This window comes from Vidua macroura (assembly GCF_024509145.1).
Source record: "Vidua macroura isolate BioBank_ID:100142 chromosome W unlocalized genomic scaffold, ASM2450914v1 whyW_random_scaffold_67, whole genome shotgun sequence".
In the NCBI taxonomy this organism is placed as follows: domain Eukaryota; kingdom Metazoa; phylum Chordata; class Aves; order Passeriformes; family Viduidae; genus Vidua; species Vidua macroura.
In genome coordinates, this window is record NW_026530537.1 from 965938 (window position 1) to 989357 (window position 23420).

A 23420-nucleotide genomic window follows, 5' to 3' on the forward strand; every position below is an offset into this window, starting at 1 on the left:
CCCCCCCCTGTGACTACGTTCAGCCAATATATTCTTTGCCGACAGATCGGCCACTGATTGCGCAGCACGCCGTGCCGCCACAGCCCGCGGCTCCGCAGCCCCCCCCTTTCCAGACCGCATTCGCGGGGGGGGGGGGGGGCGGCGCCGCCCGCAGTCCACGGCGCAGTGGGGGCTGGAGCCCCCCCGACTCCTTCGCTGATGGAGCCTGCGCAGATGTACCGGTCCCGCCCTCTTGTACTGCCGGGACCGGCAATGGAGCCTCTGATCCATCCCCTGGCACGCCCCCCGCCGCACGCGGGGGCATCGGCTTTGCCAACGGGACCGGAGCAATTGCCTCCCGGACCGCCTCCCTGCGCACCGAGCGGACCGACGGATTTGATATCTGAAATGAACAGGGCTAATGCCTTTATTAATGTTCAGCTCTTTATTAAAAAGATCAGCTGGGCAGGGGGCTCGACGCAGAGCTCGCCCCCGCAGTCGTAGCTTTCCCAGGCAGCCAGAAGGAAGGCGGCGTGCAGAGTCGGTCACTGGAGTCCCGAGCAGCAGCTGTCCTTTCTCCTTCCGTGGCACACCGGTGGCCCGAGGATGAGGAGGCGTGGTGTGCAGAGTCTGTTGCTGAAGTCCAGAACAACAGCTGTACCCGCTCCTTCCGTGGTGGCAGCACCAGGGCTCTCTGTCTCTATCTCCCTGCTTCTCAGAGCCTAATATAGTCTGTTCTCTCTTAGGTGATGGCGATGGTTAAAAGCCAGTCAGGGGATGTGTTTCCCTCTTCCTCAGCTAGGGCATTTATCTAGACTCCTCTATTGTGTTCAGTTTTTGATTTATATTCATTTTTATCTCCTAAAAATACTCCCATGATCCTAAGGGGTTTCTATTTGCATGTTAGTCTCAGAGTGGCAGCGTGGAGGGGTGGGGGGCCGGTTGTTCCCAGGTAGTTTAAAGAAAACAAACAGAGCAATTAGCTAATTAGCATTTCAATATCGGTCTTTTAGTGTTGCCATGGGAACTAGGAAAGCCCTGACCACGTTTCTGGGGAATACCTGGAAACTGTTCATAACAAATCCCTCCTCTATTTCTTTGATCGGGCTTAAGCCCGCATCAACTTACAGTCCTTGGCTTTTGAGGGCTACCTTCTTTTGGCATTTGTATGCTTTCACTCAGGCCTGAGGGTAATTCTATTGTTCTTTAGGAACCAAGTTGTAGCTCCTTTGGCTAAAGGACACTTAGTCTTATTAAACAATTACCAAGTACTTAAACCTTTTCTATGGTACTTTAACTCAGAAACAGTTCTTAACACCTCACTGTATATCAGTCTCTAGCAAGTCTTCCTTAAAGTTAATTTTAGGTCCTCTGGTTTCTTAATTATTGTCCATGCACAAGAGGAGGCGGGTGGCACTGTTGGGTCTGGTCCGGCGTCCGGGGGTGGCACTGGTCCTTTGACTCTGGTGACGTGGGTCCAGCCTTTTTCTTGGGTCTGCACTGCAGTGTGTGTGGTGAGTAGTACCTGGAAAGGTCCCTCGAATTTGGGGGTTAATGGAGTAGTAGTGTTCCAGGACTTTATCAACACCCAATCCCCAGGACTGATGTTGTGCGCATTGGTGTCTAGAGGGGAAGTTTGGGGAAGATACCCCTTCTTTCGGAGGCCTTCTAGGGATTTTCCTATGACCTCTAAATATTTCTGAGTTGCTGCCTCCCCTTCCAGATAATCTGCTGTACTGAAAGGGGTGATTAAAAAAGGGAGTCCAAACATCATTTCATATGGAGAGACCCCCATGTCGGACCGAGGTCTGGTTCTGATGCGCAAGAGAGCGAGAGGTAAACACCTGAGCCAATTCATTTTTGTTTCTTCAATTAATTTAGTTAACACATTTTTAAGGGTTCTATTCATCCTTTCTACTCTTCCAGAGCTCTGAGGATGCCATGGGGTGTGTAATCTCCACCTTATCCCCAGGGCTTTTGTTACTTGATGCAAAGTTTGAGCAACAAAATGTGGACCTCGGTCCGAGTCAATGTTATTGACCAGGCCGTATCGTGGTATGATGTTTTCTAGGATTATTCTTGCAACTTCCTGTGCAGTTTCTTTTCTGGTTGGGAAGGCCTCCACCCAGTGAGTGAGATGATCTACGATCACTAGTAAATGTTTGTACCCCTGCACAGAGGGCATTTCAGTGAAATCTACTTGTATGTTTTGAAAAGGTCTCAAAGCAATTTTTCCTCCCCCATACGCAATTTTTCTCATTACCTTTTGGTCAGTTTTCAGGCAAATCGCACACCCTCTTGTGACTGCTTTCGCCAGATCATAAACTCCAAGGCATAAATTTTCCCGTAAGAAGTGGTCGCACAAACCTTGGATTCCCCAGTGGGTCAATTCGTGTAACTCTACTAGCACTCTTTGAGCTAGGGCTTTATTTAGAAACCTACGCCCATCAGGAGTTAACCATTCTCCTTGTTTCCCTTGATGTAATTCTAGTTCTTTTATTGTTTTTAATTCTTTTTCACTGAACCTCGGCTCTTCCTTTTTTCTTTCTCTACTTGGTCCTACTTCTATTTTAAAAGCTTTTACTGGGTTTCTTGGGTCTAAGGCTGCTTCTTTAGCTATCTGATCTGCTAATCGGTTTCCCTTTTCTTCACGTGTGTGTCCTTTCTGATGTCCCTTTATATGCACCACAGCTATCTCTGCGGGCTTTTGTAAGGATTCTAATACTAGTTTTATCAGTTTCTCATGTACTAGGTTCTTCCCTTTGGAGTTTAAGTAGCCACGTTCCTCCCAAATTTTTCCAAAGGTATGGATGATCCCAAACGCATATTGCGAGTCTGTGTAAATAGTTCCTTGATCTCCCTTTAACAGATCTAATCCTCTTTTCAAAGCATAGACTTCACAACACTGGGCTGACCAGTTCGAGGGCAGTTTCCCTTTTTCCATGACTTTCATGTCTTCCCCATCTATGACAGCATATCCTGAGGCTCTTTTCCCTTCTACTACTCTTGAGGACCCATCTATAAAAAGGGATTTCCCGTATGGCAAGGGTACATCTTCTAAATCCTCTCTCACTTTGGTCTGTAGATTTATGAGTTCAACACAATCATGTTCTAGATCTGCTAGGGGTTCTCCGGTAAGAAATTGTGCAGGGTTTAGACATTTGGAGGTGACTAACTCTAAGTCCCCTGTGTTCATTAAGATGATCTCATACCTCAATATTCTGGAGTCAGTCAACCACTGCTGAGCTTTTTGGCTTAGCACTGTTTTGAGATTGTGGGGGGTGTGGACTTTAATTTTCCCTTGCAGAGTCAATTTTTGGGCTTCTTCTATCAGGATAGCTGCAGCTGCAATTACTTGTAGGCAAGTTGGCCATCCTCTGGCTACTGGGTCTAATAGTTTTGAGAGGTAGGCAATTGGTTTTTTTTGTCTTCCCCATTCCTGGGTTAATACCCCATATGCAATTCCCCCTTCTGTACTCACAAACAGATTAAACTCTTTCTTAAGGTCAGGCAGGCTTAGAACGGGTGCTGAGGATAGTTTATCTTTCAAGCCTCGTAGCTGTTCCTCATCCTCTTCTGTCCACTTTACAGGCTCAGAGTCTACTAATTTATCATAAAGGAACTTCACGCTTTTGGTGTATTGATCTAACCACAGTTTACAATAACCAACCAGGCCTAGTAGCTTCCTTACATCTCTCTTAGTTTTGGGAGCTGGGATAGACAGGATACCTGAGATTCTCTCGGGACTTAGTTTCTTATACCCTCCTCCAATTATGTGACCTAGGTAAGTCACTTCAGATTCTACAAATTGTAGTTTTTCTTGGGATACTTTTAGACCATTTTCTCCCAGGAAATTTAGGAGTCGAACACTAGTGGTTTTTACCCGGTCTTGCTCATTTCCAGATACTAATAAGTCATCTACATACTGTAAGATCTGAGTGTTTTCTTCAGGGGTGAACTGCCCTAGTAGTTCCTCTAGTGCTTGCCCAAAGAGGTTTGGGGATTCTGTAAACCCCTGTGGGAGGCGTGTCCATCTTAGCTGTTGCTTTCTCCTTCTGTCAGGATCTTCCCACTCAAATGCAAACCAGTCACGACATTCCTCTGCCAGCGGGCATGCCCAGAAGGCATCTTTCAAATCTATAACTGTGAACCAGGCATGTTCCCTTGGAATTTGGCTTAAAAGGGTGTAGGGGTTGGATACTACAGGGTGTCTGGTAATAGTCTTCTTGTTTACTTCCCTTAAGTCTTGAACTAGCCTGTATTTCCCCTCTGCTTTTCTTACGGCTAGTATAGGGGTGTTATGGGGGGACATGCAGGATTCTAGAATACCTTGCTCTAATAGTCGTTCGATCACTGGGGCTAATCCTCTCCTGCCCTCGGGGGATATTGGGTATTGCTTGACTCGGATAGGGGGTGTATCTTTTTGCATTTCTATTTTTATTGGCGTGATGTTCAAGTATCCACACTTACTCTCGTCTGCCCATACTCTGGGGTCTATTTCCTCTATGTCTCTCTGGGTCAGCCTCATGACCTGGACTACCATCCTCCCATCCCTCGGGATGATCCCTACCCCCAGTTGAACTTGCAAGTCTCTTCCCAAGAGGTTACTCCCTAAGTTGGGCAGATAGATAAAGTCTGCCAAGCATTGTCTTGAATTCCCCTTGATTTCTATATTCTCAACTATAGATGCTTTAAATGGTCTTCCCTCTGCCCCTAAAACCTCACAGACCTTCTTCCCAATGGTGATTCCTACTGGTAACTTGTTTATACTGGACTTATCTGCCCCTGTGTCAACTAAGAACTCAAATTCTTCATAGTGGGGACCCACCTCAAAGTTTACCAAGGGCTCTTCTTGATGGTTCATTGGGTCCCTTAACTTATAGAGCCCCTGACACCCCTAGTCATCTCCCCTTGAAATCTCTTCTAAGACTTCTTGTTCTCTATGCATTACCTCATCAAACTGAAACTTCTTACAATTCCTTTTAAGGTGTCCTATCTCACCACAGTAATAGCACCTCCTATTGCTTTGTGAGGCCTCAGGTTTCCTGAACTCATTAAAGTTCTTATTTGTTCCATATGATGGTGTTGGTTGGTCTCTAATTTTTGGTAATGGCCCTGGTCTATTCTCACTTGACTTAGATGGCAGTGCTGGTGATCTGTCTGCTCTTATACTTTCTCGAGCAACTGCAACCATAATTCTAGCCTTAGTTTTGGCCTTCTCCTCTTCCCTCCTTAGATAAACTCTCAGGGCTTCTTTGAGCAGCTCATTCATATTCTTTTCTTGCCAGTCCTCCATCTTTTCTAGCTTCCGTCTAATATCGGGCCAGGATTTGGTGACAAACTGGACCTTCAAGAGGACTTGACCCTCTGGGCTATCTGGGTCTATATTTGAATATAACTGGAAATTTCGTTTTAGTCGGTTAAGCCACATTGCTGGCGTCTCATCCTTCTCCTGCGTACTATCAAAGGCCAATTTCGTGTTGCTTCCCCTAGGGATGGACTCTTTGATCCCTCTTATCATGAGTGACCTATAGTCTCTCATGTTTTGCCTTCCTTCTTCCTGGTTGGGATTCCAGTTGGGGTCTACTAAGGGTATCTTTTGGTCCCCTGGGGGCCCCAATCTATTTTCTCTTTCCCATATCTTCACCCCTGCCGTTCGGATTATCCGGACCTCTTCTGGAGAGAACAGAATGCTTAGAATAGAGTTAAGCTCTCCCCAGGTATAAATATTCGGCCCTAGAAATTGGTCTAACTGGTTAGATATTCCAACGGGGTCGTCTACTAAATTTCCTAGCTCTTTCTTAAATCCCCGGACTTCGGAAGCTGTCAGAGGTGCATCTACAAATCCAACTCCTCCAGCTACTCCACCCATGGGGACTTCCCTAAGGGGAAAGAGCCTTTTTACCTGTGGTGCTTTGGATCGGGTGTTACAATATGGCCCTCCTTCTAAGGCCCCATGTAGGGAGGTAGTAGTTGAGGCAGGCACACTAGGCAAGGGCGCTCCCGTTGGAGAAGGGGAGGAGGGAACTGGGGAGGTGGTTGGAATAGAGGGGGGAAACCCGGGGAAAGGAATAATAGGAGGGGCCAAAGGATTAACTGGGGAAACTGCTGGGGAGGTAACAGGAGCAGAAGGGGGTAGGTAATCAAGGGGGTCCCATCTTTTTCTTTTTATAGTCTCTTCTTCTCCATTCTCTTTGTCTTCTTCTCTATTTCTTTGTAACTTGCATATTCTCACAGTCTCATTATTTATAGAATTCTCCAGCCAGCAAGCTGCATAAGATAGTTGTTCTATATCAAGGTCCTCTCGGGTTTTTAGGTGTTGGTTTAGCTGATTACACATCCACTGATCTTGGGTTCCATACCATGGCCATTCTCCCTGTAATTCTAACTTCGGCCATACTTCTATACTGTAATGTATCATCTTACTCTTGTTTAGACCCTTCGTGGCTTCCAGAGAATCCCATTGGTCTAACAATTGCCCTAAGGGGCTGTTAGGGGGAATCCTCTTGGCTTTTTCTTTGGAAGGATCTGCTCCTTTACTATAACCTCTTCCCATTTTCAGGCCACAGAAAGAAAGGGAAAGAAAATACTTTAAATGGTGTATCTATGTAAAATGGAATATACTAACAGGCCATTACAGCTCCATTCCCACAACTTAGCATTTTGAATCCCTTGCCTGAATTTAGTCTCTTTTAACTAAACCACGACTACCTTCTGGACACTTTACATTGTTTCTTGGTTAGGAAAATCATAGTCACATTCACATCTATTGTCCTCTGTTCTCTTGCTCTTCGGCCTAAGTTTTGGACTTCTTGTTGGACTTTCTAGGCTTGTACCCCTGCTAAGCCTCGCCCCCAACTCCTACTTGGTCCGTTGCCTAACATTCTTACTAGTCTTAGGAAGCTCGGTCTCCCTGCCGAGGTAAGGTCGAACGTCCTGCCGAGCCTTACACTCGAACTCTGGCCAAGCCCCCTTGCCTGACTGTCCTACTAGGCTTGGGAAGCTTGGTCTCCCTGCTGAGGTAAGGTCGAACGTCCTGCCGAGCCTTACACTCAAACTCCGGCCAAGCCCCCTTGCCTGACTCTCCTACTAGGCTTGGGAAGCTTGGTCTCCCTGCCGAGGTAAGGTCGAACGTCCTGCCGAGCCTTACACTCGAACTCCGGCCAAGCCCCCTTGCCTGACTCTCCTACTAGGCTTGGGAAGCTTGGTCTCCCTGCCGAGCTAAGGTCGAACGTCCTGCCGAGCCTTACACTCGAACTCCGGCCAAGCCCCCTTGCCTGACTCTCCTACTAGGCTTGGGAAGCTTGGTCTCCCTGCCGAGGTAAGGTCGAATGTCCTGCCGAGCCTTACACTCGAACTCCGGCCAAGCCCCCTTGCCTGACTCTCCTACTAGGCTTGGGAAGCTTGGTCTCCCTGCCGAGGTAAGGTCGAACGTCCTGCCGAGCCTTACACTCGAACTCCGGCCAAGCCCCCTTGCCTGACTCTCTTACTAGGCTTGGGAAGCTTGGTCTCCCTGCTGAGGTAAGGTCGAACGTCCTGCCGAGCCTTACACTCGAACTCCGGCCAAGCCCCCTTGCCTGACCTTACTAGGTTTAGCTTGCTTGCCTTCCTGCCTTTCTGCTTACTCGGGTTAGTGCCTGCTCTGACGGGGACATCCTGCCCTGCCTTCCAGGGCCATTCCCCTATCTGCTCTGACGGGGACCTCCATCCATGCCTGCCATGGACATCCTACCTGCCCTGTTATCCTCTCCTGCCTGGTGGGGACATGCCTTTTGCCTGTTGGGGATATGCTCTCTATCTGCCAGGTACATGTCACTCCTGCCTGCTAGGACCCCCCGCCCTACCTGCCAGGGACATCCCACCTGCCCACCTGCCGTCCTATCCCATCCTGCCGGCGCCGGGGACATGTCCTCTAGGACCTCCACATCCCACCTACCCTGCTGGAGGTATTCCCCTTGCCCTGATTGCCAGGGACTTACTTTGCCCATAGGGCACCTCCACACGCTCGGAGGAGGGCCTGCTTTACTTCTAAGGAGACGCCTCAGTCGCTCCTCTGTTCCACTCGCTTCCCCCTGTTCCCGGCCGGCCCCTTCGCAGGAGTCCGGAAACGCGGTACTAGCGGGTCCCTCTCACTTCGGGGGTCCGAGCTGCCAGCCCCCGTCTCATTCACTCACTCATTCGCTCGTCTCCCGGTTTTTCTTACCAATCCGACGCTCCTCTGTGTTGCTCGTCTCACGCTGATCCTAGGGTCCGAAGATAGCCAGCAACTCCCGAGGGTCCCTCGAAGCAGGTGGTCCAGCTGTCCAGCTGTCCGGGGGTCCTCTTCGGGCGTGGCTATCCCGGACGAGCCCCCAAATTGAAATGAACAGGGCTAATGCCTTTATTAATGTTCAGCTCTTTATTAAAAAGATCAGCTGGGCAGGGGGCTCGACGCAGAGCTCGCCCCCGCAGTCGTAGCTTTCCCAGGCAGCCAGAAGGAAGGCCGCGTGCAGAGTCGGTCACTGGAGTCCCGAGCAGCAGCTGTCCTTTCTCCTTCCGTGGCACACCGGTGGCCCGAGGATGAGGAGGCGTGGTGTGCAGAGTCTGTTGCTGAAGTCCAGAACAACAGCTGTACCCGCTCCTTCCGTGGTGGCAGCACCAGGGCTCTCTGTCTCTATCTCCCTGCTTCTCAGAGCCTAATATAGTCTGTTCTCTCTTAGGTGATGGCGATGGTTAAAAGCCAGTCAGGGGATGTGTTTCCCTCTTCCTCAGCTAGGGCATTTATCTAGACTCCTCTATTGTGTTCAGTTTTTGATTTATATTCATTTTTATCTCCTAAAAATACTCCCATGATCCTAAGGGGTTTCTATTTGCATGTTAGTCTCAGAGTGGCAGCGTGGAGGGGTGGGGGGCCGGTTGTTCCCAGGTAGTTTAAAGAAAACAAACAGAGCAATTAGCTAATTAGCATTTCAATATCGGTCTTTTAGTGTTGCCATGGGAACTAGGAAAGCCCTGACCACGTTTCTGGGGAATGCCTGGAAACTGTTCATAACAATATCCTTTGAGATACCAGCGCCTGCCATGGCGCCACACCTGCCGGCAGCGGGGTTCGCCGCCACGCCTGCCGCTCCACCCACTGCTCCGCCTGGAGCGAGCCCGCCGCCGCCGCCGTCGCCGCGACCGCCAGCGCCAATCTTGAGTGAGACGCCGTCGCCGCCGCCGCGGCCCCCCATCCTGGGACCGGCAGAGGCGCCGCATCCGCCGCTGCGACCGCCAGCGCCGAAAGACGCTGCCGAAGCCGCGCCGCCCGCTCCGCTTGGGCTGGCGGCGTGCCACGCCGCGGGGGAAACTGCACCCCCCGCGCCGCTCGCTGCGGGCGGGGAGCGCCCGCAGGGCACAGCGGCTCCCATCGCCGCGCTGCCTGAAGCCGACTCAGCAGCGACTTCGCTCTGTGATCCACCCCCGCCGGCAGAAGCAGGCAGCCTTGTGCTGGACAACACATCCAGCCTGTTTGTTTCAGAGTCTGCATCCAGCCCACCACTCCCTCCGCTTCCCCCAGACTGCCCCGAGCTCTGTCCCACTGAGGCAGAGGCAGAGGGAGGGAACACCAGCTTGGTCCGCAGCAGCGCCACTGCTGCTGATACCGTGGCTGGGGATGGGGGTGGGGCCGCGATTCAGTCCATTGTATCCCGCGGCGGGACGGACACACTGAGAGCGAGGAGCAGCCCCTTGTACTGGGCAGGCATGAGTGGTGCCAAGATCCCCAAAACCAGGGTGGAATTTTATATTCCCGGGAAAACCTCCCCTGACCGCGCCCCGCGCGTCCTGCTCCTGTTCGCAGAGCGGGAGAAGCGGGGTCCCGTGAAGCTGTGGCTTGATCCATGGCCAGGTGGGGTGGGGGGAGGGCGAAAAGCCGGCGGAATTGCCGGGATTCTTGCAGCCTGGTGGAGGCGTGCACCGAAATATAAAGTTAGAATAGGTCGTCCATCTGTGGTTGGCCATGGAGTGTCCCAGGGACCCCAGATTCAGGGTCCCCAAGTGATACCTATGAGAAGTGGGGGGGATGGGTCGAGCCGCGTGAATCTTGGCTCGGCAGAGAGCCTGGGCTCTCCGCCCCCCGGCCAGGTTTGGGACGCTTGGCCCGGCCCCCTGGACCGGGTCCTACGCCTCGCCGAGCACCGCAGGGTCCTGGAGCCCGCAGGTGCTGCTGGTTTTTTTAAAAAAAAAAAAAAAAAAAAGGGGGAAAGAGCTAACAGCTCAAAGTACTGGAAAGCCACAACAGCCTCGGCCCAAGTGATTGAATTAAGGGCTGTGGCCATGGCATTTCAGAAATTTCATGGCATTTCATATGTCACTCAAGTGGTTCATTGAGGACATGACTGCATGGGCCAAAAGCCTTGCATGATTCTTCCATCAAGTGCACACACCTTGCAAAAGCAATTTGATGAATGCCAGCCAAGGCTTGACCTGCTGCACCTTACTGGCTGGGATAAATCTCAGAGGCCTAAGGGCTTTGCAGCTGTGGCAAACAGATGTTACTCATCTTGCCAAATTCCGAATTTGGCTGATTTGGGTATGTGCACATGTTGTTAATGCCTTCTTTTCTGTTATGTGGGCATCTGCTCACACTGGGAAATGGGTTTTGACAGGTTGGACTGCCAGTCCTTTGGCAGACTGACAATGAGTTGTTACTATCTTAGAGCTGGTAACTGATTTCTTGAAATTTATACTAAGAGTTTGGAATCTCTTCGACTGTTCTGAGTCAATATCCAAATTGAGGTTTTGATTGATTGGAGTTGATAAGGCTCTTGAGCTGTGTTTGTTCTCTTTCCTGCAAGGGCCCTGCAGGAGGGCACAAACACCGCCTTTTCTTTTTTCTTTTTTTTTTTTTTAAACAAAACTGAGGAAATGTGGATATTCTCAGCTCAGTCAGAGAGAAAGAGAAAGGTTTTCTAACCAGGCAAGAGCCTGGGAAACAGTTGGGAAAGAATGTAAATAATTCTCTAATCTATCTTGTTATTCACATTGTTTATAGATATGTTCTCCTACTGTGCGTCATTCACTGCACACCAATGGTGTGGCATGTTTTTACTCTAAGACCAATGAAATTAGTCTTCTCGATGTTCTCTATATATAGAGTGGTACATTTGAAATAAAGAGAGAGCTCATTTTCTTTGCCTTCTGATCTGGAGTTCTCTGTTCCCGTCCTGCTCAACAGCGTTGTTATAAATAGAGGTGAATAATTTGTTCAGCCTTTCAAGAGTCAATCAGAAATTTATTGATTACAGCAAGCGATGGCAAGCAAACAGCGCTGGGTGCAGCCGGGGAGTCCCCGCTCCGCCTACGGCTCACACACTGTTTCCCCCTTCTCGCAGTCTTTTTATACTCTTTCTTCCGTGTCCGCGGTATCTCTGGGTGTACTCTGCACTTGCGCCCTCTGTTGCTAGGGGGTCATCTTCTACTCTCTGGTGGTCGTTTGACGAAGGCTCCTCTCTTCTTCCCCGTCGAAAGTCCACAGCCCTGTAATGGTCTTTTCTATATAAGGTTATATGTTATATGCACCTAAGTTCTAATTACACAACTAGCTTAAGTAATCAACATAATAGCTAGTTTCTGTCTGGCAGTTTTCTGTTATCTACACAAGGCTTCTCCTTTGGCTCTCTGTTATCTTACACAAGGCTTCTCCTTTGATTTTCTGTTATCTACACAAGGCTTCTCCTTTCTGTCTTGATGAACAAAGAGTCTTTTCTAACTTATCACAATCCCCCCTATTCTTTTTCTTTATTTTGTTCATCAAACTTTTTTTGGTTATTTTAACAGTATTATAAAATTGGGGTTTTAACATCAAAACAAAGCTAACAATGTTCTGTAATCTGGGGGTTAGGTACGCTCCCTCTACTAGCTTCTAAAGGGTGTTAAATCGAGAATCCTCGCTAGTGGGTATTATTGTCTGGTTATCACTAGTTGAATTTTCTATTCCTGAGTTACTTTGATTACTGATTATTTCAACATAACCTGGCTCTCTATCTTTGGCTATTACCGGGTTAGGGCCTACTGGCCGGGTATCTGGTGGGATAGGCTCCTTCTTACTGGGTTTTATGTACTGAAAACCCCATGTTCGTCCTACTGTATATCTTGGATCTGATGGTTTAGTTACATTCAGATACACAAATTGACAATTCCCTTGATTGACTATGCTGCCCGACCAGTCCTTCTGTGGAGCTTTACAGCCGTGGGGTCCCCAAGAAACAGTAAGCCATTGATCTCCTTCTACTGACCAATCTGATGCTATTGTTTCACAGCCCCAATACCCACAGAAGTATTCCCCAGGGTAATTGCAATATCCCTTTTCTGGATTTGATGCTGGACACATCGATGGGGGCCAATCTGCATAATGACGATGTAAAACTAGGAGATCTGGACAATATCTGAGTTTGAATTTCCTTCCTATCTACTCGGGTTAATATCTACTTAAAGGGTTGATGTGAAAATTGAGAATATCTTCCTGGTAATAACATAATCAGAATTACAATAATGATAACTTGCCAAGGAGGATGGAGTCCAGCTTTTGCACTTAACTCATAATTTCCTACCATTTCCCTTTTAGCTTGTTGCCCTTTTTGTCTACCTGGGGTGGTTGAATCGGTACTTTTGGGGAGATTATCAATACCCAGTCGGTAATATTTGGAGTATCTCTGCATTATTCCACTTGGGATTGGGAAGAGCCTGGTTCTTTCCCCTCTGCCTCGCCCGCCGGCTCGGGTGCTTCGAGCCGCGGGGATTACCATCTTCTCGGCAGCAGCGGTACTCTCCAGCGCATGCATTCCCTTTTCTCCTTCTAGCCTCATACTGCTCCCAGTTCTTATCCTTGACCAGGGATGAGTCACACGGGATTTCTTTCAGCTCTTTCCGACAACACCAGTTTAAAATATGGGCAACAAGGGGGGGGTAGGTTCATTCAGGTGGAAACAAAAATTCTCAGGGTTAACCCCTTTTCTGTAAACCTCCCACTACTCTTCTGATTTGAACCTTACCCACTTATACTCTAATTCCCCTAACTCTAATATGATTCTTGTTAATCCTCGCTCTAGCTTGTAGCAGCTGGAGCAAATCCCAGTAGGTAGCTTTCCTTTGCGGCAATGGACCCACCACCGTTCTTGGCAAGTTTTACAAACAAAGCACACAAAAGGATAACAATCACAATGTATTCCTTTACACACTACTCCATAATCATCAGCCAAGGGGTAAGTGTATCTTTTCTGTTCTCCTTCTTGGTCTATCTGGATTACCCACACTGAGTCTGACAGTTTTTCTTCAAGGTGACCTTCAGGTTTCCAGGTTGGCTTGTTACTCTCCAATGGTCAGCTGTAGTCCTTTTGTCTATCGGATCGTATCCTGCGTCTGTGGGTCACACTAGGGGAGTACAGTGAGGCTGCCTAACAGGGCAGGATGCATACATATACTTTTATTTGTCCACATTCACTTAACTTTGTTTTTCACGTACTCTCACGCTCAACAAAACAATCACAACAAGAAGGTACCTTTTATTTTTCAACACGCTTATTACACTTTTAGGTTTCCCTGGCTAGTCCCAGTGTTCTTGGATACCGCTCAATCCAGCTGTGTTGTTCTTAACTCCAGATCCTCTCAGATTTATCTTCAAAGTGGCAACATTTTTATTCAATACTGGGTGCTCTCGAATTTTAATATCTCAACCCAGCAAAACTTAATTCTGGGTGCTCTCGAATGTTATGAACAGTTTCCAGGTGTTCCCCAGAGACGCGGGCAGGGCTTTCCTAGTTCCCATGGCAACACTAAAAGAAAACTACTAACTCTAGCTAAGTACCGATATTGAAATGCTAATTAGCTAATTGCTCTGTTTGTTTTCTCTAAACTACCTGGGGACAACCAGCCTCCCACCCCTCCACGCTGCCACTCTGGGACTAACATGCAAATAGAAACCCCTTAGGATCATGGGAGTATTTTTAGGAGGAAAAAAAGTATATAAATCAAAAACTGAACACAGTAGAGGAGTCTAGGCAAATGCCCTAGCTGAGGAAGAAGGAAACACATCCCCTGATTGACTTTTAACTGTCGCCATCACCTAAGAAGGAACAGACTATATTAGGCTCTGAGAAGCAGGGCGATAGAGAGACAGAGAGCCCTGGTGCTGCCACCACAGAAGGAGTGGGGACAGCTGTTGTTCTGGACTTCAGCAACAGACTCTGCACACCACGCCTCCTCATCCTCGGGCCACCGGTGTGCCACAAGGAAAGGAGAAAGGACAGCTGCTGCTCGGGACTCCAGTGACCGACTCTGCACGCCACCTTCCTTCCGGCTGCCTGGGAAAGCTACAACCGCGGGGACGGGCTCTGCGTCGAGCCCCCTGCCCAGCTGATCTTTTTAATAAAGAGCTGAACATTAATAAAGGCATTAGCCCTGTTCATTTCAATTTGGGGGCTCGTCCGGGATAGCCACGCCCGAAGAGGACCCCCGGGCAGCTGGACAGCTGGACCACCTGCTTCGAGGGACCCTCGGGAGTTGCTGGCTACCTTCGGACCCTAGGATCCGCGTGAGACGATCAACGCAGAGGCGCATCGGATGGGTAAGAAAAACCGGGAGACGAGCGAGTGAGTGAGTGAGTGAGACGGGGGCCGGCAGCTCGGACCCCCGAAGCGAGAGGGACCCGCTAGTACCCGCGTTTCCGGACTCCTGCGAAGGGGCCGGCCGGGAACGGGGGGAAACGAGTGGAATACAGGAGCGACTGAGGCGTCTCCTTAGAAATAAAGCAGGCCCTCCTCCGAGCGAGTGGAGGTGCCCTAGGGGCAAAGTAAGTCCCTGGCAATCAGGGCAAGGGGAATGTCCCCAGCAGGGCAGGTGGGATGTGGAGGTCCTAGAGAGCATGTCCCCGGAAGGCATGATGGGATAGGATGGCAGGTGGGATGTCCCTGGCAGGTAGGGCGGGGTGTCCTAGCAGGCAGGGGTGGCATGTCCCTGGCAGGCAGAGGGCATGTCCCTGGCAGGCCGAGAGCATGTCCCCACCAGGCAAAAGGCATGTCCCCGCCAGGCAGGACAGGACAACAGGGCAGGAGGGATGTGCAAGCAGGCAGGAGTGTCATGTGCCCACCAGGCAGAGGGCATGTCCCTGCCAGGCAGGACAGGGTAACAGGGCAGGTAGGGAGGGATGTCCTAGTAAGCAGGAACAGCAAGTCCCGCCAGGCAGAGGGCATGTCCCCAGCAGGCAGGACAGGATAACAGGGAATGCATGATACCCATGGCAGGCATGGATGGAGGCCCCCGGCTGAGCAGGCATTAACCCGAATAAGCAGAAAGGCAGGAAGGCAAGAAAGCTAAGCCTAGTAGGAGAGTCAGGGAAGGGGGCTTGGCCGGAGTTCGAGTGTAAGGCTCGGCAGGACGTTCGACCTTACCTCGGCAGGGAGACCAAGCTTCCCAAGCCTAGTAGGGGCAGGCAATGGGGCTTGGCCGGAGTTCGAGTGTAAGGCTCGGCAGGACGTTCGACCTTACCTCGGCAGGGAGACCTAGCTTCCCAAGCCTAGTAGGAGAGTGAGGCAATAGGGCTTGGCCAGAGTTCAAGTGTACGGCTCGGCAGGACGTTTGACCTTACCTCGGCAGGGAGACCAAGCTTCCCAAGCCTAGTAGGGGCAGGCAATGGGACTTGGACAGAGTTCGAGTGTAAAGCTCGGCAGGATGTTCGACCTTACCTCGGCAGGGAGACCAAGCTTCCCAAGCCCAGTAGGAGAGTCAGGCAAGGGGCCTTGGCCGGAGTTCGAGTGTAAGGCTCGGCAGGATGTTAGACCTTACCTCGGCAGGGAGACCAAGCTTCCCAAGCCTAGTAGGAGTGTGAGGCAAGGGCGCTTGGCCGGAGTTCGAGTGTAAGGCTCGGCGGGACGTTCGACCTTACCTCGGCAGGGAGACCAAGCTTCCCAAACCTAATAAAAGAGTCAGGCAAGGGGGCTTGGCCGGAGTTCGAGTGTAAGGCTCGGCAGGACGTTCGACCTTACCTCGGCAGGGAGACCAAGCTTCCCAAGCCTAGTAGGAGAGTCAGGCAAGGGGGCTTGGCCGGAGTTCGAGTGTAAGGCTCGGCAGGACGTTCGACCTTACCTCGGCAGGGAGACCAAGCTTCCCAAGCCTAGTAGGAGAGTCAGGCAAGGGGGCTTGGCCGGAGTTCGAGTGTAAGGCTCGGCAGGACGTTCGACCTTACCTCGGCAGGGAGACCAAGCTTCCCAAGCCTAGTAGGAGAGTCAGGCAAGGGGGCTTGGCCGGAGTTCGAGTGTAAGGCTCGGCAGGACGTTCGACCTTCCCTCAGCAGGGAGACCAAGCTTCCCAAGCCTAGTAGGGGCAGGCAATGGGGCTTGGCCGGAGTTCGAGTGTAAGGCTCGGCAGGACGTTCGACCTTACTTCGGCAGGGAGACCAAGCTTCCCTAGCCCAGTAGGAGAGTTCTGCAAGGGGGCTTGGCTGGAGTTCGAGTGTAAGGGTCGGCAGGACGTTCGACCTTACCTCGGCAGGGAGACCGAGCTTCCCAATCCTAGTAGGGTCAGGCAATGGGGCTTGGCCGGAGTTCGAGTGTAAGGCTCGGCAGGACGTTTGACCTTACCTCAGCAGGGAGACCAAGCTTCCCTATCCCAGTAGGAGAGTCAGGCAAGGGGGCTTGGCCGGAGTTCGAGTGTAAGGCTCGGCAGGACGTTCGACCTTACCTCGGCAGGGAGACCAAGCTTCCCAAGCCTAGTAGGAGAGTCAGGCAAGGGGGCTTAGCCGGAGTTCGAGTGTAAGGCTCGGCAGGATGTTTGGCCTTACCTCGGCAGGGAGACCAAGCTTCCCAAGCCTAGTAGGGGCAGGCAAGGGGGCTTGGCCGGAGTTCGAGTGTAAGGCTCGGCAGGACGTTCGACCTTACCTCGGCAGGGAGACCAAGCTTCCCAAGCCTAGTACAAGAGTCAGGCAAGGGGGCTTGGCCGGAGTTCGAGTGTAAGGCTCGGCAGGACGTTCGACCTTACCTCGGCAAGGAAACCAAGCTTCCCAAGCCCAGTAGGAGAGTCAGGCAAGGGGGCTTGGCCGGAGTTCGAGTGTAAGGCTCGGCAGGATGTTCGACCTTCCCTCAGCAGGGAGACCTAGCTTCCCAAGCCTAGCAGGAGAGTCAGGCAATGGGGCTTGGCCGGAGTTCGAGTGTAAGGCTCGGAAGGACGTTTGACCTTACCTCGGCAGGGAGACCAAGCCTCCCAAGCCTAGTAGGGGCAGGCAATGGGGCTTGGACAGAGTTCGAGTGTAAAGCTCGGCAGGATGTTCGACCTTACCTCGGCAGGGAGACCAAGCTTCCCAAGCCCAGTAGGAGAGTCAGGCAAGGGGGCTTGGCCGGAGTTCGAGTGTAAGGCTCGGCAGGATGTTAGACCTTACCTCGGCAGGGAGACCAAGCTTCCCAAGCCTAGTAGGAGTGTGAGGCAAGGGCGCTTGGCCGGAGTTCGAGTGTAAGGCTCGGCGGGACGTTCGACCTTACCTCAGCAGGGAGACCAAGCTTCCCAAACCTAGTAAAAGAGTCAGGCAAGGGAGCTTGGCCGGAGTTAGAGTGTAAGGCTCGGCAGGTTGTTCGACCTTACCTCGGCAGGGAGACCAAGCTTCCCAAGCCTAGTAGGAGAGTCAGGCAAGGGGGCTTGGCCGGAGTTCGAGTGTAAGGCTCGGCAGGACGTTCGACCTTACCTCGGCAGGGAGACCAAGCTTCCCAAGCCTAGTAGGAGAGTCAGGCAAGGGGGCTTGGCCGGAGTTCGAGTGTAAGGCTCGGCAGGACGTTCGACCTTACCTCGGCAGGGAGACCAAGCTTCCCAAGCCTAGAAAAAGAGTCAGGCAAGGGGGCTTGGCCGGAGTTCGAGTGTAAGGCTCAGCAGGACGTTCGACCTTACCTCGGCAGGGAGACCAATCTTCCCTATCCCAGTAGGAGAGTCAGGCAAGGGGGCTTGGCCGGAGTTCGAGTGTAAGGCTCGGCAGGACGTTCGACGTTACCTCGGCAGGGAGACCAAGCTTCCCAAGGCTAGTAGGAGAGTCAGGCAAGGGGGCTTAGCCGGAGTTCGAGTGTAAGGCTCGGCAGGATGTTTGGCCTTACCTCGGCAGGGAGACCAAGCTTCCCAAGCCTAGTAGGGGCAGGCAAGGGGGCTTGGCCGGAGTTCGAGTGTAAGGCTCGGCAGGACGTTCGACCTTACCTCGGCAGGGAGACCAAGCTTCCCAAGCCTAGTAAAAGAGTCAGGCAAGGGGGCTTGGCCGGAGTTCGAGTGTAAGGCTCGGCAGGACGTTCGACCTTACCTCGGCAAGGAAACCAAGCTTCCCAAGCCCAGTAGGAGAGTCAGGCAAGGGGGCTTGGCCGGAGCTCGAGTGTAAGGCTCGGCAGGATGTTCGACCTTCCCTCAGCAGGGAGACCAAGCTTCCCAAGCCTAGTAGGGGCAGGCAATGGGGCTTGGCCAGAGTTCGAGTGTAAGGCTCGGCAGGACGTTCGTCCTTACCTCGGCAGGGAGACCAAGCTTCCCAAGCCTAGTAGGAGAGTCAGGCTAGGGGGCTTGGCCGGTGTTCGAGTGTAAGGCTCGGCAGGACGTTCGACCTTACCTCAGCAGGGAGACCAAGCTTCCCTATCCCAGTAGGAGAGTCAGGCAAGGGGGCTTGGCCTGAGTTCGAGTGTAAGGCTCGGCAGGACGTTCGACCTTACCTCGGCAGGGAGACCAAGCTTCCCAAGCCTAGTAGGAGAGTCAGGCAAGGGCGCTTGGCCGGAGTTCGAGTGTAAGGCTCGGCAGGATGTTTGGCCTTACCTCGGCAGGGAGACCAAGCTTCCCAAGCCTAGTAGGGGCAGGCAAGGGGGCTTGGCCGGAGTTCGAGTGTATGGCTGGGGAGGACGTTCGACCTTACCTCGGCAGGGAGACCAAGCTTCCCAAGCCGAGTAGGGGCAGGCAAAGGGGCTTGGCCGGAGTTCGAGTGTAAGGCTCGGCAGGACGTTCGACCTTACCTCGGCAGGGAGACCAGGCTTCCCAAGCCTAGTAGGAGAGTCAGGCAAGGGGCCTTGGCCGGAGTTCGAGTGTAAGGCTCGGCAGGACGTTCGACAATACCTCGGCAGGGAGACCAAGCTTCCCAAGCCTAGTAGGGGCAGGCAACGGGGCTTGGCCGTAGTTCGAGTGTAAGGCTCGGCAGGACGTTCGACCTTACCTCGGCAGGGAGACCGAGCATCCCAAGCCTAGTAAAAGAGTCAGGCAAGGGGGCTTGGCCGGAGTTCGAGTGTAAGGCTCGGCAGGACGTTCGACCTTACCTCGGCAGGGAGACCAAGCTTCCCAAGCCGAGTAGGGGCAGGCAAGGGGGCTTGGCCGGAGTTCGAGTGTAAGGCTCGGCAGGACGTTCGACCTTTCCTCGGCAGGGAGACCAAGCTTCCCAAGCCTAGTAGGAGAGTCAGGCAATGGGGCTTTGCCGGAGTTCGAGTGTAAGGCTCGGCAGGACGTTCGGCCTTACCTCGGCAGGGAGACCAAGCTTCCCAAACCTAGTAGGAGAGTCAGGCAAGGGGGCTTGGCCGGAGTTTGAGTGTACGGCTCGGCAGGACGTTCGACCTTACCTCGGCAGGGAGACCAAGCTTCCCAAGCCTCTTAGGAGAGTCAGGCAAGGGGGCTTGGCCGGAGTTCGAGTGTAAGGCTCGGCAGGACGTTCGACCTTACCTCGGCAGGGAGACCAAGCTTCCCAAGCCTAGTAGGAGAGTCAGGGAAGGGGGCTTGGCCGGAGTTCGAGTGTAAGGCTCGGCAGGACGTTCGACCTTACCTCGGCAGGGAGACCAAGCTTCCCAAGCCTAGTAGGGGCAGGCAATTGGGCTTGGCCGGAGTTCGAGTGTAAGGCTCGGCAGGACGTTCGACCTTACCTCGGCAGGGAGACCAAGCTTCCCAAGCCAAGTAGGAGAGTCAGGCAAGGGGGCTTGGCCGGAGTTCGAGTGTAAGGCTCGGCAGGACCTTCGACCTTACCTCGGCAGGGAGACCAAGCTTCCCAAGCCTAGTAGGAGAGTCAGGCAAGGGGGCTTGGCCGGAGTTCGAGTGTAAGGCTCGGCAGGACGTTCGACCTTACCTCGGCAGGGAGACCAAGCTTCCCAAGCCTAGTAGGAGAGTCAGGCAAGGGGGCTTGGCCGGAGTTCGAGTGTAAGGCTCGGCAGGACGTTCGACCTTACCTCGGCAGGGAGACCAAGCTTCCCAAGCCTAGTAGGAGAGTCAGGCAAGGGGGCTTGGCCGGAGTTCGAGTGTAAGGCTCGGCAGGACGTTCGACCTTCCCTCAGCAGGGAGACCAAGCTTCCCAAGCCTAGTAGGGGCAGGCAATGGGGCTTGGCCGGAGTTCGAGTGTAAGGCTCGGCAGGACGTTCGACCTTACTTCGGCAGGGAGACCAAGCTTCCCTAGCCCCGTAGGAGAGTTCTGCAAGGGGGCTTGGCTGGAGTTCGAGTGTAAGGGTCGGCAGGACGTTCGACCTTACCTCGGCAGGGAGACCGAGCTTCCCAAGCCTAGTAGGGTCAGGTAATGGGGCTTGGCCGGAGTTCGAGTGTAAGGCTCGGCAGGACGTTTGACCTTACCTCAGCAGGGAGACCAAGCTTCCCTATCCCAGTAGGAGAGTCAGGCAAGGGGGCTTGGCCGGAGTTCGAGTGTAAGGCTCGGCAGGACGTTCGACCTTACCTCGGCAGGGAGACCAAGCTTCCCAAGCCTAGTAGGAGAGTCAGGCAAGGGGGCTTAGCCGGAGTTCGAGTGTAAGGCTCGGCAGGATGTTTGGCCTTACCTCGGCAGGGAGACCAAGCTTCCCAAGCCTAGTAGGGGCAGGCAAGGGGGCTTGGCCGGAGTTCGAGTGTAAGGCTCGGCAGGACGTTCGACCTTACCTCGGCAGGGAGACCAAGCTTCCCAAGCCTAGTACAAGAGTCAGGCAAGGGGGCTTGGCCGGAGTTCGAGTGTAAGGCTCGGCAGGACGTTCGACCTTACCTCGGCAAGGAAACCAAGCTTCCCAAGCCCAGTAGGAGAGTCAGGCAAGGGGGCTTGGCCGGAGTTCGAGTGTAAGGCTCGGCAGGATGTTCGACCTTCCCTCAGCAGGGAGACCTAGCTTCCCAAGCCTAGCAGGAGAGTCAGGCAATGGGGCTTGGCCGGAGTTCGAGTGTAAGGCTCGGAAGGACGTTTGACCTTACCTCGGCAGGGAGACCAAGCCTCCCAAGCCTAGTAGGGGCAGGCAATGGGGCTTGGACAGAGTTCGAGTGTAAAGCTCGGCAGGATGTTCGACCTTACCTCGGCAGGGAGACCAAGCTTCCCAAGCCTCTTAGGAGAGTCAGGCAAGGGGGCTTGGCCGGAGTTCGAGTGTAAGGCTCGGCAGGTTGTTCGACCTTACCTCGGCAGGGAGACCAAGCTTCCCAAGCCTAGTAGGAGAGTCAGGCAAGGGGGCTTGGCCGGAGTTCGAGTGTAAGGCTCGGCAGGACGTTCGACCTTACCTCGGCAGGGAGACCAAGCTTCCCAAGCCTAGTAGGAGAGTCAGGCAAGGGGGCTTGGCCGGAGTTCGAGTGTAAGGCTCGGCAGGACGTTCGACCTTACCTCGGCAGGGAGACCAAGCTTCCCAAGCCTAGAAAAAGAGTCAGGCAAGGGGGCTTGGCCGGAGTTCGAGTGTAAGGCTCAGCAGGACGTTCGACCTTACCTCGGCAGGGAGACCAATCTTCCCTATCCCAGTAGGAGAGTCAGGCAAGGGGGCTTGGCCGGAGTTCGAGTGTAAGGCTCGGCAGGACGTTCGACGTTACCTCGGCAGGGAGACCAAGCTTCCCAAGGCTAGTAGGAGAGTCAGGCAAGGGGGCTTAGCCGGAGTTCGAGTGTAAGGCTCGGCAGGATGTTTGGCCTTACCTCGGCAGGGAGACCAAGCTTCCCAAGCCTAGTAGGGGCAGGCAAGGGGGCTTGGCCGGAGTTCGAGTGTAAGGCTCGGCAGGACGTTCGACCTTACCTCGGCAGGGAGACCAAGCTTCCCAAGCCTAGTAAAAGAGTCAGGCAAGGGGGCTTGGCCGGAGTTCGAGTGTAAGGCTCGGCAGGACGTTCGACCTTACCTCGGCAGGGAGACCAAGCTTCCCAAGCCTAGAAAAAGAGTCAGGCAAGGGGGCTTGGCCGGAGTTCGAGTGTAAGGCTCAGCAGGACGTTCGACCTTACCTCGGCAGGGAGACCAATCTTCCCTATCCCAGTAGGAGAGTCAGGCAAGGGGGCTTGGCCGGAGTTCGAGTGTAAGGCTCGGCAGGACGTTCGACGTTACCTCGGCAGGGAGACCAAGCTTCCCAAGGCTAGTAGGAGAGTCAGGCAAGGGGGCTTAGCCGGAGTTCGAGTGTAAGGCTCGGCAGGATGTTTGGCCTTACCTCGGCAGGGAGACCAAGCTTCCCAAGCCTAGTAGGGGCAGGCAAGGGGGCTTGGCCGGAGTTCGAGTGTAAGGCTCGGCAGGATGTTTGGCCTTACCTCGGCAGGGAGACCAAGCTTCCCAAGCCTAGTAGGGGCAGGCAAGGGGGCTTGGCCGGAGTTCGAGTGTATGGCTGGGGAGGACGTTCGACCTTACCTCGGCAGGGAGACCAAGCTTCCCAAGCCGAGTAGGGGCAGGCAAAGGGGCTTGGCCGGAGTTCGAGTGTAAGGCTCGGCAGGACGTTCGACCTTACCTCGGCAGGGAGACCAGGCTTCCCAAGCCTAGTAGGAGAGTCAGGCAAGGGGCCTTGGCCGGAGTTCGAGTGTAAGGCTCGGCAGGACGTTCGACAATACCTCGGCAGGGAGACCAAGCTTCCCAAGCCTAGTAGGGGCAGGCAACGGGGCTTGGCCGTAGTTCGAGTGTAAGGCTCGGCAGGACGTTCGACCTTACCTCGGCAGGGAGACCGAGCATCCCAAGCCTAGTAAAAGAGTCAGGCAAGGGGGCTTGGCCGGAGTTCGAGTGTAAGGCTCGGCAGGACGTTCGACCTTACCTCGGCAGGGAGACCAAGCTTCCCAAGCCGAGTAGGGGCAGGCAAGGGGGCTTGGCCGGAGTTCGAGTGTAAGGCTCGGCAGGACGTTCGACCTTTCCTCGGCAGGGAGACCAAGCTTCCCAAGCCTAGTAGGAGAGTCAGGCAATGGGGCTTTGCCGGAGTTCGAGTGTAAGGCTCGGCAGGACGTTCGGCCTTACCTCGGCAGGGAGACCAAGCTTCCCAAACCTAGTAGGAGAGTCAGGCAAGGGGGCTTGGCCGGAGTTTGAGTGTACGGCTCGGCAGGACGTTCGACCTTACCTCGGCAGGGAGACCAAGCTTCCCAAGCCTCTTAGGAGAGTCAGGCAAGGGGGCTTGGCCGGAGTTCGAGTGTAAGGCTCGGCAGGACGTTCGACCTTACCTCGGCAGGGAGACCAAGCTTCCCAAGCCTAGTAGGAGAGTCAGGGAAGGGGGCTTGGCCGGAGTTCGAGTGTAAGGCTCGGCAGGACGTTCGACCTTACCTC